At 44.0% G+C, this 15,292-nt stretch overlaps 1 protein-coding gene across 5 annotated transcripts in view; it reads right to left on the bottom strand.

The window, feature by feature from the left end:
- Positions 1–4,808, bottom strand: part of LOC147030061 (uncharacterized) — a 52,335-nt gene extending 47,527 nt beyond the window's left edge. For 2 of the 5 annotated variants that reach the window (XM_085873767.1, XM_085873773.1), the window contains exon 1: positions 4,667–4,808. The gene's annotated coding sequence lies outside the window, so the exon portion shown is untranslated. Of the gene's footprint in view, positions 1–4,234; positions 4,426–4,597 lie in introns of those variants that run through there. The other 3 variants (XM_085873772.1, XM_085873770.1, XM_085873769.1) reach the window with 3 other exon arrangements.
- Between the last annotated feature and the right edge of the window lie 10,484 nt (positions 4,809–15,292).

Raw genomic sequence — 15,292 nt, 5'->3', positions numbered from 1 at the left:
TTTCCGAACAGATGGATTGGGCGAAGAGGTAGTGTTGAATTCCCTGCGCGTTCCCCAGACCTCACTCCAATGGACTTCTTTTTATGGGGACATCTCAAAGATAAGGTTTACGGCTCAAAACCAGCAACAGTCGATGAGCTGAAAGAGGAAATTGAAAGACAATGTCTTGCAGCTCCAAATGAAATGATTCGTAACGCTGTTGAATCCATTGGTCCGCATTATCGGCTGTGTTTGGAACGTGATGGTCGTCAGTTTGAACATTTGTAAACGTGCATTCATCCATTTATACATTTAACCATTAATCTTGTTTCTAATTTAAAAAACAACGCATTTATTATCATTTAAAGAGTGAGTACATTTTTTTGGGACACCCTGTATACATACATATATATATATATATATATATATATATATATATATATATATATATATATATATATATATATATATATATATATATATATATACAGATATATATCCAAATATTTGAAAAATTCACCGGCGATCAGGGTTGCGTCAGGAAGGGCATCCGGCATAGAAACTAAGCCAAATCACTATGCGGATCATAGGGATGATCCACTGTGGCGACCCCGAAAGGGAGCAGCCGAAAGAAGAAGAAGCAGATATATATCCCATTATCTATCATTTTAGAATCAACACCAGTATTGATAAACTCTGGTAATACTGGTATTGTGTCGTATGTAATCCCAACTTTTCTTGGATTTTATAACATGTTTTTGAAGCGCATTTTTGCTTGTTATAGCTTCTGAACTCCATTTAATTTCATGTCATAGGCCAGTGAAACAGATGTGGAATCATCTGATCCTTCCAACAACGATGTTCCTGCATCCAGCCGTTGTATTCTCCACATTGCCGGCAAGCCCTCAGCGATGACTCCACGTTGTGATGCTTTTCCATTCGATGAGAAGAACCGGAGTACTGTGCAGGCTGCAGCTGAGAAAAGGTGTGCAAAACCCCAATTTCTGAAATCAGTGTACTATGACTTGGTTGTTAGCTTGCCTCAGAACCCGGATGAGAATGATGGGTATCATGTAGCCTGCTACCAGAAATTCACAGCCGTTACATGAACAACCTCAGCTCCTGGAGATAGACCATCTGACCTCAGTGAGAGGAGTTTGCCTCATTTGCGTTCAAATGCAAGGGCAGATGACGAAGCTGAACCCTCGTCATCTGGAATACTTCCTGCAACTTGCCTTTTCTGCAATTCAAAGAGGAAGAAGAAAAAAGGTGGAGCTATCGAACTGTTAGGTTCATATGAGACATTAGAGGCCGGACATAAAATTCAAGAGGCCGCTGAGCAACTTCAGGATGAAGCTATCCTTTCCAAGGTCGTTGGTGTCGACCTGGTTGTAAAAGAAGCAAAGTATCATCACTCATGCAAGAGTGCATTCTTACTTACAACTAGTAGAAATTCTAATACTGATGACATTCCACAGAAAAAGACAGTTGCAATTAGACATATCCACGAATGTGTTGAAAAGTCTGTAATTGTTGACAAACGTGCAGAACTGTTGACATTTGTACTGTTATTTGGACTTTTGTTCGTCTGCTGATGAGTCCCCTATACTATGCATAAGCAAATTCTCATGCGAAACCTTCGAAATAAATTTGGGTCCAAACTCAAGATGCATAGTCCAGCAGGAAAGAAATTCAGCAGCATTCTGCACAATGCAGAAATCGCTGATGATTCCGTACGAGTGGCAAATGACTACGCAGAGTCCGAAGAACGACTCCTCAACCAAGCAGCACTTATTTTGCGAAAGCAGCTGTTAAATGCTCCCTCCCCCCAAAGAGCAGAATGACTTCAAAGATATTCATGCAAGTGTTCTTTTGCAACATATAATTCATTACAAGTGTTTTACAACGGTAGCTACTTAGTGGATGCACGTCCTCTTGCCTAAAGTAGAAAAACTGTTTATTTTTTTATTTTTCACGATGCGTGTTTCATATGCACTGAATGTGTTGGGAAAATGACAAGGTCCAAATACTTTTACTGATCACTCGTCCTCCTCCCATGTATTGTTGCCATATCTCCATGTCACACTTGCTTTTGTTATTGAAATATAAGTAATTGATAGAAAAGTTAAAATTGATAGTTTATTTGTTATTCTCTTCTATCAGATTCAAATTTCAATGCATTCTATATGTTTTAAATCTTTCATGTCTTAAAAGTATAGATGGTCTTATGATGTTAGCAGAGAACATAAATAGGATTTTAACCATAATTTATCAAAATTTGCCTTAATTCAGAATGTAATGAAAAGCTTTATGTCTGATAGAATTTTACACAAGTCACTGGTTTAGTTGTGAATACATGTGTCCGATATGATTAACTGACTGATTGATTAACGCCCTACTTAGCAGTATTTCAGCTATATCAGGCAACGTATTCTAAATAATCCAGTAATACTGTCACAACCATGAAAGTGACAATGTTCTGCTATATTGGAAAACCAATATTCCTCGAGACTAAGTGCTCAGACATGTGGTAACTCAAGCATGCTGCCCCAGAGCCAGAGGGCTACTCGGTAAGAAATGACCTTTGTTTCACCTGCTCTGTATTGATCTTAATATCACGAAAACAGGTATTTGCATCTGACACCTTCTTAAATGGGTTTTGCACCAAAATGATCACTTAAGAACTAGTGATCCTTTTATTATGAAGATCAAAAGAATATTTCCACAACGTTTCGTTGATGTACTTGAGATGTTTTAAATGTGCTAAAAATAGCGCCCTCTTTAGGCCGTTCTTAAATGAGGTTTGCACCAAAATCGTCACTTAAGAATTACTGATCGTTCATCAGGTTGGTCGAAAGATTATCTCTACAAACGTTCAATAATGTACTAAAAATGTGATTTAAACGCGACAGTGCCGGCATCCTTGCTATTTTTGTTATAGGTGGCAATCTATCTATAATTCCAGCAATGTGTGTGTGTGTGTGTGTGTGTGTGTGTGTGTGTGTGTGTGTGTGTGTGTGTGTGTGTGTGTGTGTGTGTGTGTGTGTGTGTGTGTGTGTCTGCGACCGCCGTTTCTCGACGACCACCGGTCCGATCTGATTGAAACTTGCCAGGAATATTGCTGGGGACCCGCAGATGTGCCTTTTCAAGGTTTGACATTAATCGGACAAGCGTTTCCCAAGTTACGGCCATTTATCTGTCAACCAATGACAAGACACGGTGCTATAACGTCACAAATAATGTTTATTTATTTATTTTTTGTTTTGCACGATTGATGTCACAATTCTTCTTCGTTTGGTATGACGTCACAATCGACGCTGGGGACCTGAGTATGTGCCTTTTCAAGGTTTGATATCGTTCTTCATCCGTTTCAGCTGTTTCACAAGGTTTGAAAGCTGTTTTTTCCCAAGGTTTGAATTAATTGTTGTGCTTGGTAGACATTTGTGAATACATTTACAGAGAGAGGGGTGAAGAGAGGAGGGGTGAAGAGAGGAGGGGTGAAGAGAGGAGGGGTGAAGAGAGGAGGGGTGAAGAGAGGAGGGGTGAAGAGAGGAGGGGTGAAGAGAGGAGGGGTGAAGAGAGGAGGGGGAGCGAGAGGGGAGGGAGCGAGAGGGGAGGGAGCGAGAGAGGAGGGGCGAGAGAGGAGGGGCGAGAGAGGAGGGGGCGAGAGAGGAGGGGGCGAGAGAGGGGCGAGAGAGAGGGGGAGAGAGAGAGGGGAGAGAGAGGGGGAGAGAGAGGGGCGAGAGAGAGGGGCGAGAGAGAGGGGCGAGAGAGAGGGGGGGAAAAAATCACAATTCTTCTTCTTCGTTCGATATGACGTCACAATTGACGCTGGGGACCTGAGTATGTTTCCCAGGTGTTTCCCAAGTTATGGCCATTTATGATACGGTTGGTCCGATCTAATTGAAACAATGCCCCAATCCAGTCGTCGTTTACGAGAGCGAAGGAACGAAGTTGCACCGACAGGCCCACACTAGTAGTTAGCAATTGTAGGATTGCCATTAGGCCCCCTTTAGGCCGTTCTTAAATGTGTTTTGCACCAAATCAGTCACTTAAGAATTACATATCGGTAATGCGAGTGCCAAAATTAAACTCTTGGCACCAGTTTGATTCACGTACTCAAAATGTCATTTAAACGGATTTCGGCGGCTACTTTAAGCAGCGCCCCCTCCCTCCGTAATGCACCAATTGGAAAACTTAAGAATGCCCATTCTGAGGTCCCCATCCCACCATCTCATGACTTTAGCTCTCAAACCTGTGGTGTCCGAGGTGCAGACAGACACGAGAGTGAAGTCGCGACTCCGCTTTATTGCCCGATCGGATGCACACTACGACAACATTCATCGAATCGTCGCGCAGATCGCCGTCCATGACCGTCACGGTGGCCAACGCCCCTCGGCACACACGTTTCAGACGGCCCACCTCGTGACAATGTAAACACACGGTGTTTTTATACGAAAACACACACTCCGCAGGTGTCGACCTCCGCATCCCCAACATGTCCGCGGGGTCACGTCGCCGCTCGCGCGGTATATAAAACATATATATATATATATTTCATGATATATGAAACCCAACCACGTGACTATAAGCACCCGGCCCACATACAGCACAAAACCTTTTGTATTCGAGATGTAGTACAAATCTCTGTTAGCTCCCGGACGATAGGCCTAACTTAGCGCCTTACCACGTTTATTGGCGGGAATTCCAAACACGTGATCAAAAATTAGCCGAAGGATCATAGATAGTACAACCGCCCTCAGGGCATAGTCCAACATCAGAGGGGGGGGGGAAGGTACTGACGGCAGGAAAGCATTGGCTGGCGGACAGTTGTCACAACATTTTGTTTTATGACCACGTGAAGCGAAAGGCGCGGTGAAGCAATTGGTTCATATCTGTCTGTCGACGGACGTCAGAAAGGAAGATGTTATTTAAATGGGATTTGTCCCGGTTGCATATGCAGAGGAGTGCGATGATTTATTCACTCAAGGCTGCCTGCCTGGCGGTCAAGAAAAGTTGAGAATTATTTAAAACAGTTTTTTTTAAGGACGTCATAAAGGACACAAACCACACGCACGAATAACTAATGTGCCGTGTTAGATCGGGCGGTGTAAGAGCCGCGGGAGGAGATGGCGGTAAATTCCGGAATTTATTTATTTATCCGAGCTTTATAATGTTTCTTTTATTTAAAATCAATTATACACTTGAATTGTGGAACGCAAAATCGCCTTCTTTGCACTTCCAAGAACCTCCAATTCAGCAGTACTTTGACGTGTTAAATGGGGTGGTGTATATGGTTTGGCACTATTGAAGACTGTTTCAATAGCACGAAACTCCCGGAAGTTTAAAAAATAAAATTTTAATCTAAATTTTATTTAAATTGAAGTATATGTTCAGTACTGTACTTCAATACTGCGCGGGGTAACGTGTTCTCTGAACTCGAGTTTAAAGTTGCTTTTTTATTTCTTCCTGATCGTGAAATTCAAATAACAACTGAAATTTATTCCAGGTCGGGATAAAAAAAATTAGTGTCACGTGACTTGTGCGGCGCAGGCCCTAGAAAGGGGCGGAGCAAGGTCGAAGCTGAAGCCATTGACCGCGCAGGCCCGAGAAAAGGGGCGGAGCAAGGTCGAAGCTGGAGCCATTGACACGCAGGCCCTATAAAAGGGGCGGAGCAAGGTCGAAGCTGGAGCCATTGACACGCAGGCCCGAGAAAAGGGGCGGAGCAAGGTCGAAGCTGGAGCCATTGACACGCAGGCCCGAGAAAAGGGGCGGAGCAAGGTCGAAGCTGGAGCCATTGACACGCAGGCCCTATAAAAGGGGCGGAGCAAGGTCGAAGCTGGAGCCATTGACACGCAGGCCCTATAAAAGGGGCGGAGCAAGGTCGAAGCTGGAGCCATTGACCGCGCAGGCCCTATAAAAGGGGCGGAGCAAGGTCGAAGCTGGAGCCATTGACCGCGCAGGCCCTATAAAAGGGGCGGAGCAAGGTCGAAGCTGGAGCCATTGACACGCAGGCCCTATAAAAGGGGCGGAGCAAGGTCGAAGCTGGAGCCATTGGCCGCGCTGAGTGACGTTGCGTGCTGTACTATTCAAGAAAGCTTTTCATGTCCTGACTGTCCTTGCTTGCAGCTGCTGTGGGCTTCTCAATAAGGGGTGCAGGGTCAGGAAGGAGTTCAGGTACATTGATGGGTGAAAAGATTTCTTGAGGAAACACCTCATATCAGGTTCAAATGTAGATGGTGTTAATACAGGAGTGGGTGACAAAGGCACTTGAGCCGGTTTAATGTTCGGCTCTCCATGACGTAACCTGAGATGGTGAACATGTTTACGCATTCATCTACCATCACACAACTTCACAAGAAACATCCTGTCATCAATGTTGTCGACAGTGACGCCGGTAACCACTTGGCTCCACATCCGGAGTTCAATACGTATACAGGATCATTGATCTGGAAGTTGCGGTATGCAGATGTTTGGTCGTGATGACATTTCTGTTGATACTTGTTATTCTCGACCTCGACCGTGATGTCCAGGAGCACTAATGATAACCGTGTTGTTAATTCACGACCCATCAGAAGCTTGGCAGGTGAGCGACCGGTGGTTTGATGTGGTCTGGTGCGGTAGTTGTTCAACACACGAGCGAGACGAGATTGAATGGAGCCTTCCTTCCTTGACGTGATTGAGACCATTCTTGATGATCTGAACAGCAAGTTTGACTTGACCATTACTGGCAGGTTTGTAGGGGGCAGATGTGTTGTGCTTCATGCTATTTATTTTACAAAAGTTCTGAAACTGAACTCATAAATGACGATCCATTGTCTGAAACAATGGAGTTTGGAATACCATGTTGCTTGAACATGGTACGTAGAGCTTCAATTGTTACAGCAGAGGACGAGGATGGCACCACGAGAGCTTCAATCCATTTGGAGTGGGCATCAACTACGATAAGGAAAAGCTTCCCTTAAAATGGACCAGCATGGTCGATGTGTAGTCTGGACCATGGTTTTGATGACCATGACCACATGACCAATGGAGACTGTGGCGGTGTCTTGGCATGGGCTTGACAAGTGTAACAATGGCCTGCACTGGACTCAATGTCCCTGTCCAAACCAGGCCACCAAACAAGGGCTTGGGCAATGGCTTTCATGGTGACTATGCCTGGATGAGCATTGTGGAGTTCATTGATAATTTTCTCATGGAGTTTCGGCGGAATTATAACTCGGCTACCCCAATGCAGGCAGTCTGCATCAATAGAGAGCACATCCTTCTGGATGAGGTACAGTTTTGCCCCTTCCGGTAGTGATGCCCAATTACCTGACATAACACAGCGTTTAATTTGTGACAAATCTGGATTGCTATTGGTAGCACAAGCAATCTGCTTGGCGGTTATGAGCGCCTCATGATGAATGATATCGCCAGATTGTGGAGGTTCTGGGATGGTTACAGAAAGCGACTGAGCCGGTCAGCACAGTACATTTCCTTGCCCGGGCGGTAAACCAATGAATGGTCATAACCGGCAAGGGTCAACGCTCAACATTGTACACGACCTGATGATGTTGGCAGAATGGTGTTGGTTTCTCCCAGGAGACCGAACAAGGGTTTGTGATCATTCCCAATAGTAATATGTCTTCCAAAGACACATTGGTGCATCTCTCAGGTTCCCCAGACACACGCTAAGGTCTCTCGTACTACTTGAGCATAACGACGTTCAGTGTCAGATAGGGTTCGTGATGCATACGCAACAGGCCGGAGATTACCGGTTCCATTTGTTTGCAACAACGCACACCCAATGCCATATGAAGAGCTATCACAACTGAGAATAAGTTCCTTGGATGGGTCATAATGGACAAGTAATGGCGAGGAGGACAGCATAGTTTTAGCGGTCTTGAACGGCCATGTAGTGGCCATACACCAGAAACAGATTTGATGAGACGCCACCACAATTTTGAGGAGGGAGAGAGGTTTGAGAGTTCAGACTTGAGATGAGAAAGATGTTGTTTTCTGGCTCTCCTGAGGGTAGATACACACTTGTTCCAAGCGAAATGGAAGGAACTGAGATTACCCTCAGTTGGGTTTGCTTTTCATGAGGCAAAGGCAAATTCTTTCAGGACAACTGCCTCACCACAAGCTTCAGTAAACCAAGGGCGGGAGGAAGGGTAAGACAACTGAAGATGAGAGGGGATAAATCTGTGCATGAGGGAGAGCAAGTTTCTTTGAAGGAATTCCCAGGATGAGTTGATGTTGGAGAAAGTAGCGATAGGAGACCAGTCTGTAAGTTTGATGGCTGCTTGGAGACCCTGCCAGTCAGCTTGAGTGAAATGCCAGACTCGACGGCAGTGAGGTGGTTCTCCGATAACAGCCAGAGAGATGTCCACTTTGACAAGGATGTGGTCAGAAGAACCAATTGGAGCGAAGGGAGAACAGCGGATATTTTCAGGGAAATTTGTCAAAATCAGATCCAGAAGAGATGGAGTACCATTGGTTGAGATCTGGGTCGGGAAGTTGACCGATTGAGTCAGTCCCAATGAGTCGCAGAAAGCTTTTGCTGAAGTGCCATGACAGGTGAGAGAGGTACCCACACCGAGCCAACTGGCGTGATGACAATTGAAATTGCCACATAAGAGGAAGAGAGAGTTTGGATGAGAAGATAGAAGATGGTCCATGTTTTCAGATAGTGAGGTGTAGATTGAGTCATCACTGTTCGGTGGATGGTACATTACACATATAAACATGAGGTGGGAGTGGAGGGGAAGCCGTAGCCAGAGGTATTCCTGGGGGTGTGGGGGAGTGAGGGGAGTGCATGGAGAGTGAGGAATAGAGTCCACCAGGGTGAGGCTCATGTCTGTCATACTGGAGGAGGGAGTAACCAGGGAGAGATACTTGGGAGTCAGACACGTCTTGGGGGAGGAAAGTTTCTGTTCAGCAGATTATGTCTGCTTTGTCAGTGGCAACCTGTATGGAAAGATCTGAAAGGTTTGAGCAAAGGCCCTGGATATTTGAGGTCCACACTGTTAATGAAGAGGTAGGGGAGGACGCTTTGGGTGCAGGTGAGGGAAGGGGAAGGGGAGGGAGAGGGTAGGACAAGAGAGGGATGGGGGGAGGTAAGGAGAATTGTTGAAAGAGTGCGGGGGATTGTAGAATAGCTCGGGGAGGAGGCCGGATGAGGAGGAGAAAAGGCTCTGTGGTGCTGGCTTGGTGTACAATGTGGAGTAATAAGAGGGGCAGAAGGCAGTTGAGGATTTTTGGAGGTAGAGTGATGAGATGGAAGAGAGAGGGCAGGGGAAGGATGCAGCTTTGCGGATGAGGGGGGGGCAACTTTGAGAAGGATGAGTGAGGGGGTGAATGGAGGGAGAAAGGTGAGGGGGAGAGTTGAGGGGAAGCTTGGAGGGGGACAAGTGTGATGGTTGCTTTGAGAGGGAGGGATGAGAAGGGTGAGTTGGCACTGAAGTTAGAAAAAAAATTGATGATTGATGGAAAGTGAACACTCATAGCAAACGGGGTTTCTTTTAATTTTTAGGTCAGAGATGCGATTAAAGACAATTCTTGATGGATGCAATAAAGGTGAATTGAGAGAATGGAGAGAAGAAATGCTGTAACAGTTGGATTTTTTTAGGCAAGGTATGAAGGAGAGGTCAAGTTGAGAGCAGTCTGATGAAATGGAAGAACAGTCGTGAATTATGAGACAGTAAAGAGAAGCACCCGTGTGAAAGAGGAAGATGAAGCATTATAAGAGATCGTTTTTATAATCATTATTTTTTGAGAGAGATTGCATGAGATTCGGTGAAGGAAAGGTTGAAGAAAAAAAATCAACTTAAATATATTTTTTTAATTCTTGCATCCAAATTTTCACTAAAATCTAATCAAATCTCCTCGTCACACACCCAAACTAACCACCAAATTTTGTCCGAATCCATCCACAACTTTTTGAGATATCCTGCTCACAAAACAGACAGAGGTGTGAAAAGTGAACTTCCGTTCACCTTCAGTGGCCGAGGTCACAACCGGGATGTAAGAAGGATCTAAGATAACCGATTAAATGAAAACCACAGATTACCGTATCATGGTGATCCGTAATCACGCTAGTTTCTACGTCTCTTGCTGATGACGACATGCCATTGGTGATGAGGATAAAAGTCGACTGAGCGGTCCTGTCAAGGTGGCATTAATTGGAGGTATCAGCTTCATCTGTTGTCGAGGCATAATGTCGTTCGATACGACGGGTGATGCCAGAATTGTGAGTGTGTGATGGCAGGTTCAACTCGAAGAGTTCAAATCGTACGCCGACGGCAGAGGCCTAGATCTTGGATCTTGCGTCACCAGCTCAACAGGCACAACGGAGAGCACCATTATTGTTCGACGCTGGTGCAGCAGTGAGAAAGACCTTCAAGACGCTTCATGATCCTGGAGAAAGAGAGGATTGAAGCAGTGAGAGCACTAAATGGTCATGACATTGTGAAGATCAATGCCACGTTTCCGCGGCATGTTTACTACCGGATGGTGCAGACTGATGGGGAGACGATGGCAGAGTTTGTGACGTGTTTGAAACAAACTTCAGATGGATGTAACTGCGAGAGATCTGGAGAATCAGATGAGGAATCAAGTTTCAACGCTGCAAGTCCACCAACCTGAGACACAAGTTACTTGAGAAAGGTAACCGTCTCACGTTGGCAGAAACAAAGATTTATTCAATGTTTGAAACAGTTGAAGCTCAATTTCAGGAGATGAAATTGGCTGCCGGACGTGCTGGAAGGACTCCGTCAATCTCTGGTAGTCGTGTCACTAAGATTACCCAGAGAGGTAAGGGTAGGTTCTGCCCGAATAAGACGGATAAAGAATGCTTCAGATGTGGATATGTGGGACATCGTGGGAAGAATTCAAGTTTCCCTGCTAAAGGCAAGTTATGCAGAAAATGTGGGGGAAAGGATCATTTTGCCAGGAAATGTCAACGGAAGACCGATAAATCTGGCAAAAAAAAATGTGTGTCGACTGGAAGAGAACAGAAACTGTGGTGATGATGATGATGGCTCTGCTTTTACGGTAAAGGGAGGTCGGCATCAGGAGAAAGTTCCTGCAGTGATTGGTGATGTGGATGTCCAGATCCTGGTGGATTCTGCAAGTGATAACAATGTGATGGACAGAGCAATGTGGGGAAGAGATGAAGCAAAATAAAACAACATGCAAGTCACGACAATGCACGAAGAAGCTGTACCCGTACACCTCAACGGTGCCACTCGAGACGGTGGGATGTTTTACTGCAGAAGTGAGAGCTGGTGGAAGGAAGACGAGTGTGGAAGTCGTGGTTATTGAGGAAAACGGGCAGTTTTTAATGAGCAAAGAGACTGCCCAAAGTGTTGGCTATATTTACACATTGGACTGGGAGTCAATTCAGTGAAGTCCGATTCAGATGTGAAATGGGAGTTTGAGCCGGTTTTCAAAGGGGGTTGGAAAAGCTTATAAGGCTGTCAAGTTAAACTGACAATCCACCTTGAGGTGAAACCAGTTACTCAGTCGATTTGAAGAACACCGTTTGGGTTGAGTAGTAAAGTTGAAGCAAAAAATTCAAGAACTTATTGAACAGGACATAATTGAGCCTGTAGCGGGACCGACACTTTCGGTGAGTCCGGTCATGGTGATCCTTCATCTACAATACAATTTCAGGACTGTCCCCCTTTTTAAAAGACTTTTTTTAGAAGTCATGGAGGTCACCTTCCTCGGCATGATGCAAGTGAGAGATATTTTGTTGCAATTTGTTCGAGGTCATGGCACATAATGCCTGTAACGAATACCCTTCCAATTCAATTGTCGGTACAGATGTCAAACAAGAAATGGAAAACATTAAATCCCTATTTTAAATATAGAAATACTCTGATGTTATTATCGGTAGAGCATCAATTTATTTGGGTTTGAAAGCTTGTTTATTGCCATTAATATGATTTTTCTCCTTTGCTTTCAGATTGATCCATTATGGCTGAGAGATTTTGTTGTTACCTTCACCACCTAATGTGGACAGAGGTGATGTTTTCACCCCCAGTCTGTCTGTCTATCTGTCTGTGAGCAGGATATCTCATAAAGGTTGTGGACGGATTCGGACAAAATTTGGTGGACAGGTTGGCTGTGTGACAAGGACGAATTGATTCGATTTTGGTGAAAATCCAGATTTTGACCAAAAAAAACAAAAAAACAATAGGCTTCCAGATTGTCACGACCTCCACCAGGTGGTTAAGTTCCGTGAAGATTGAAGTCAAGCTGTGACCCGTCAGCGGCGGACATACAAACCAGACCAACCATATAACTCTTCAATTTCACAAGTAACAAACAAATAAGAAAAGAAATATATCGTGCATGGCAAGATACTTGCGAAATCCCCAAAAAACAATATGCTTCAAGGTTTTGATTGATGAACCAATTCATGTCCCAAAAGGCAAGTTCTGTTCAAACAAGCAGAGTCCCCAGCCTCAAGTTTGGTGCAGTTTAACAATACATTGACGATACTTTTTTTTAGCAAGTAATGCACAGAAGACTTTAGATGTCTGTGTGGTGTGCATCTGAAGAGGTCTAACGGGTCTACAAGTCTAAAGGGGGTAAAGGTCGAAGTGTTTCAAAGGGTCCATAGAGCTCTATAAGGAACGAAACATCTAAGGGGTATTTTCCGATAGTGGTTCGGGTCGAAAGGTCTAAAAGTCAGGGGTCTAAAGGGTGTAAAAGTTCAAAGGGTCGAAGTGGACTCACAGGTCTTAAGTGGTTCAAGGGAGTCTAAAGGGTCTTAAAAGTTCCAAAGGGTCTAAAAGTTATAAAAGCCTGAAGGGTATATTCCATTAGTAGTTACAGCTGTTACAGCTCCAAAGGGTCTTGGGGGGGGGGGCAAAATGGTTTAATAAGGCTAAAGTGGGTCTAATTGTCTGAAAGGTCTAAGGGTCAAAGCAGTGTTAAAGTGTGTAAAGATCTTCAAGAGTCGAAGGAGTCTTAACAGTTCCAGTATTATTAACAGGGAAGTCTACTTAGTATTCTTAACTAGTCATAACAGGGAAGGGAGTACCTTCCCAGCAAGGAAAGGTACTCCCTTCGGTCCAATGAGTCAAAGCGGTCACAATAGTGTAAAGGTCTTTAAGCTGAAAAAGTCCAAAAGGTCTACACAAGGGGAGTACAAAGGGTCATAAAAGGCACAAAAAGGTTCAAGTAGTATTAAAGGTCTAAAAGGTACATTCCAATAGTCCGTACTTAATAGTTGCATCATTTCGTTTGCAATTAATGTTTTGTATGCAGCCTTTGGCTGCTGGTTGCATAATTGCTGTGAGTGCAGTTGTGCTGCTGATGCAGTGCCCCGTTTCCAGTAAACCGGTACTTATTTTGCTGACGATTTCACTGAAATTTGACCACAACTTTCATCACCCGTGATGACATTAAAAAAGGACAGGGTCTGAATGGGTTGTTGCCCCCCCCCCAAAAGGTATTTGCTTTCTTCTCAGAAACAATACATACAATTCCAATTAAACTTCACCACAACCTTCATCACCCGTGATGTACCAAAGTTTGTTCACGGCATTAAAAAAAAAAGTTGGAGTCTCAGGGATTCTACGGGGGGATTGCCACCCAAAATATGTATTTACTTTCTTTTCTGAAACCACACACAATTTCGATGAAACTTGACCACAACCTTTATCACCCGTGATTTACCAAGGTTTGTTCATGGCATAAAAAAAACCAATAGGTATTTACTTTCTTCTCCATAATATACATTTTGTGGGTAATCCATGCCTATCAGTGGTTTCCTGGTTACCTTATCCAGCCTCTACCAGGTGAGTGCCCAGGGTATTGCCCCTATGTTTAATATCTCTGTGAGGTTCTTTGTCATCATTCCTGTAGGTCCAGCTATCACTGGTACAACTTTGGCGTTCTTCAGCTTCCAGGATCTTCTCACTTCATTCTTGAGGTCTTGGTATTTGGTCATTTTCTTGATTTCTGCATTGTTTAGCCCAAAAATCACTGGTGTAACACCTCAATCAGCAATGCCTTCTTCTGTTCTTTTTAATACCTAAGTATGATATCCAGTCGCAACGCTTTGTTTTCGATGTTCACACTCGATAGAATCATGAGGTTGTACATGAGCGGAAGGTACTTCCATGTTTTCAGTGGATACTTCTGGTTCATGGTCCCACAAATTTTCTGGAACTGGGACATCAAAGTTTTTGCAGATGTGCCAGCTGATTACATTATAAACTCTGTTGTGTCGTCATGTGTACAACTGTCCTGACATGAGTGTGTGTGTGTGTGTGTGTGTGTGTGTGTGTGTGTGTGTGTGTGTGTGTGTGTGTGTGTGTGTGTGTGTGTGTGTGTGTGTGTGTGTGTGTGTGTGTGTGTGTGTGTGTGTGTGTTCGGTCATGAAGCATAACATATCATTCTCTTTGCTAACCCCATCTTCACCACTGACCGTTCTCGTTCTCCGTCTCGTCTCTCTCTCCTCCCCACCCTCCTCACATTCCTCCCTTCCACAGTGTATAGCAATGTTCAGTGAGGCATAGCTCTTCCAATCTCCCCCCCCCCACCCCTTCCTCACTTCTCCACCCTTCCTTGCTTCACTTCCCTCCTGTGGAAAATGTATGAAAATAAATGAGACCACCAAACTATGGTCTCATTTATTTTCATACATTTTATGCTGCTTTGGTCTTTACATTTTTACATCTTCAGCAATTAATCAATTCTAGATTAGCACGAGTGACACAGTTTTAATAAAACTGAGGTTAAGTACAACAGTCGAGGATAATCTCTCCAGATTTGCAGTGCCAGTCAAGTGTCCACAACATTTTAGGTTTTACACATTACGTATGAAAGGATATATTTATTGGCACAAAGTTTACTGTTGTAATCTTTTTGTAAATATTGAACATCCATCCAATCTCATTGCTTGTGCTCATATATAGTCACAATCCAAATACCATAACGTGGTAAAATATTTAAAAGCCATGCTACCAAAGGGTAGCACATCTTTCCTGCCAAAATATTAGAGTGGGAGAGAAATGTTAAACATCCAACAGAACAAGCTCAAATGAGCTAAGATCCTCGTCCTCTTAATGATGACGTCATAAAAACGAATATGACGTCATTGTGATATATCAGGTTTGCGATAAATTATCTGTGCTAATGCCCGGCTTGATTCCCGCAAACAAGATTCAAACAGCTTGCCTAGTTTCGGAGATAATGGTATCGCCATTAGTGGCGATATTATGACGTCAACTTTTTTTCTCGGAAGAATTTCCAAAATCGGAGATGTTTACTGCCTGCGCGTGGGATTTCTGCATATACATGGCAAGTTTCA

Source organism: Eptatretus burgeri, chromosome 3, assembly GCF_056783735.1.
Source record: "Eptatretus burgeri isolate ZD-2024b chromosome 3, Ebu_testis_v1, whole genome shotgun sequence".
Taxonomy (NCBI): domain Eukaryota; kingdom Metazoa; phylum Chordata; class Myxini; order Myxiniformes; family Myxinidae; genus Eptatretus; species Eptatretus burgeri.
This window is presented reverse-complemented; position numbering and strand designations above follow the sequence as displayed.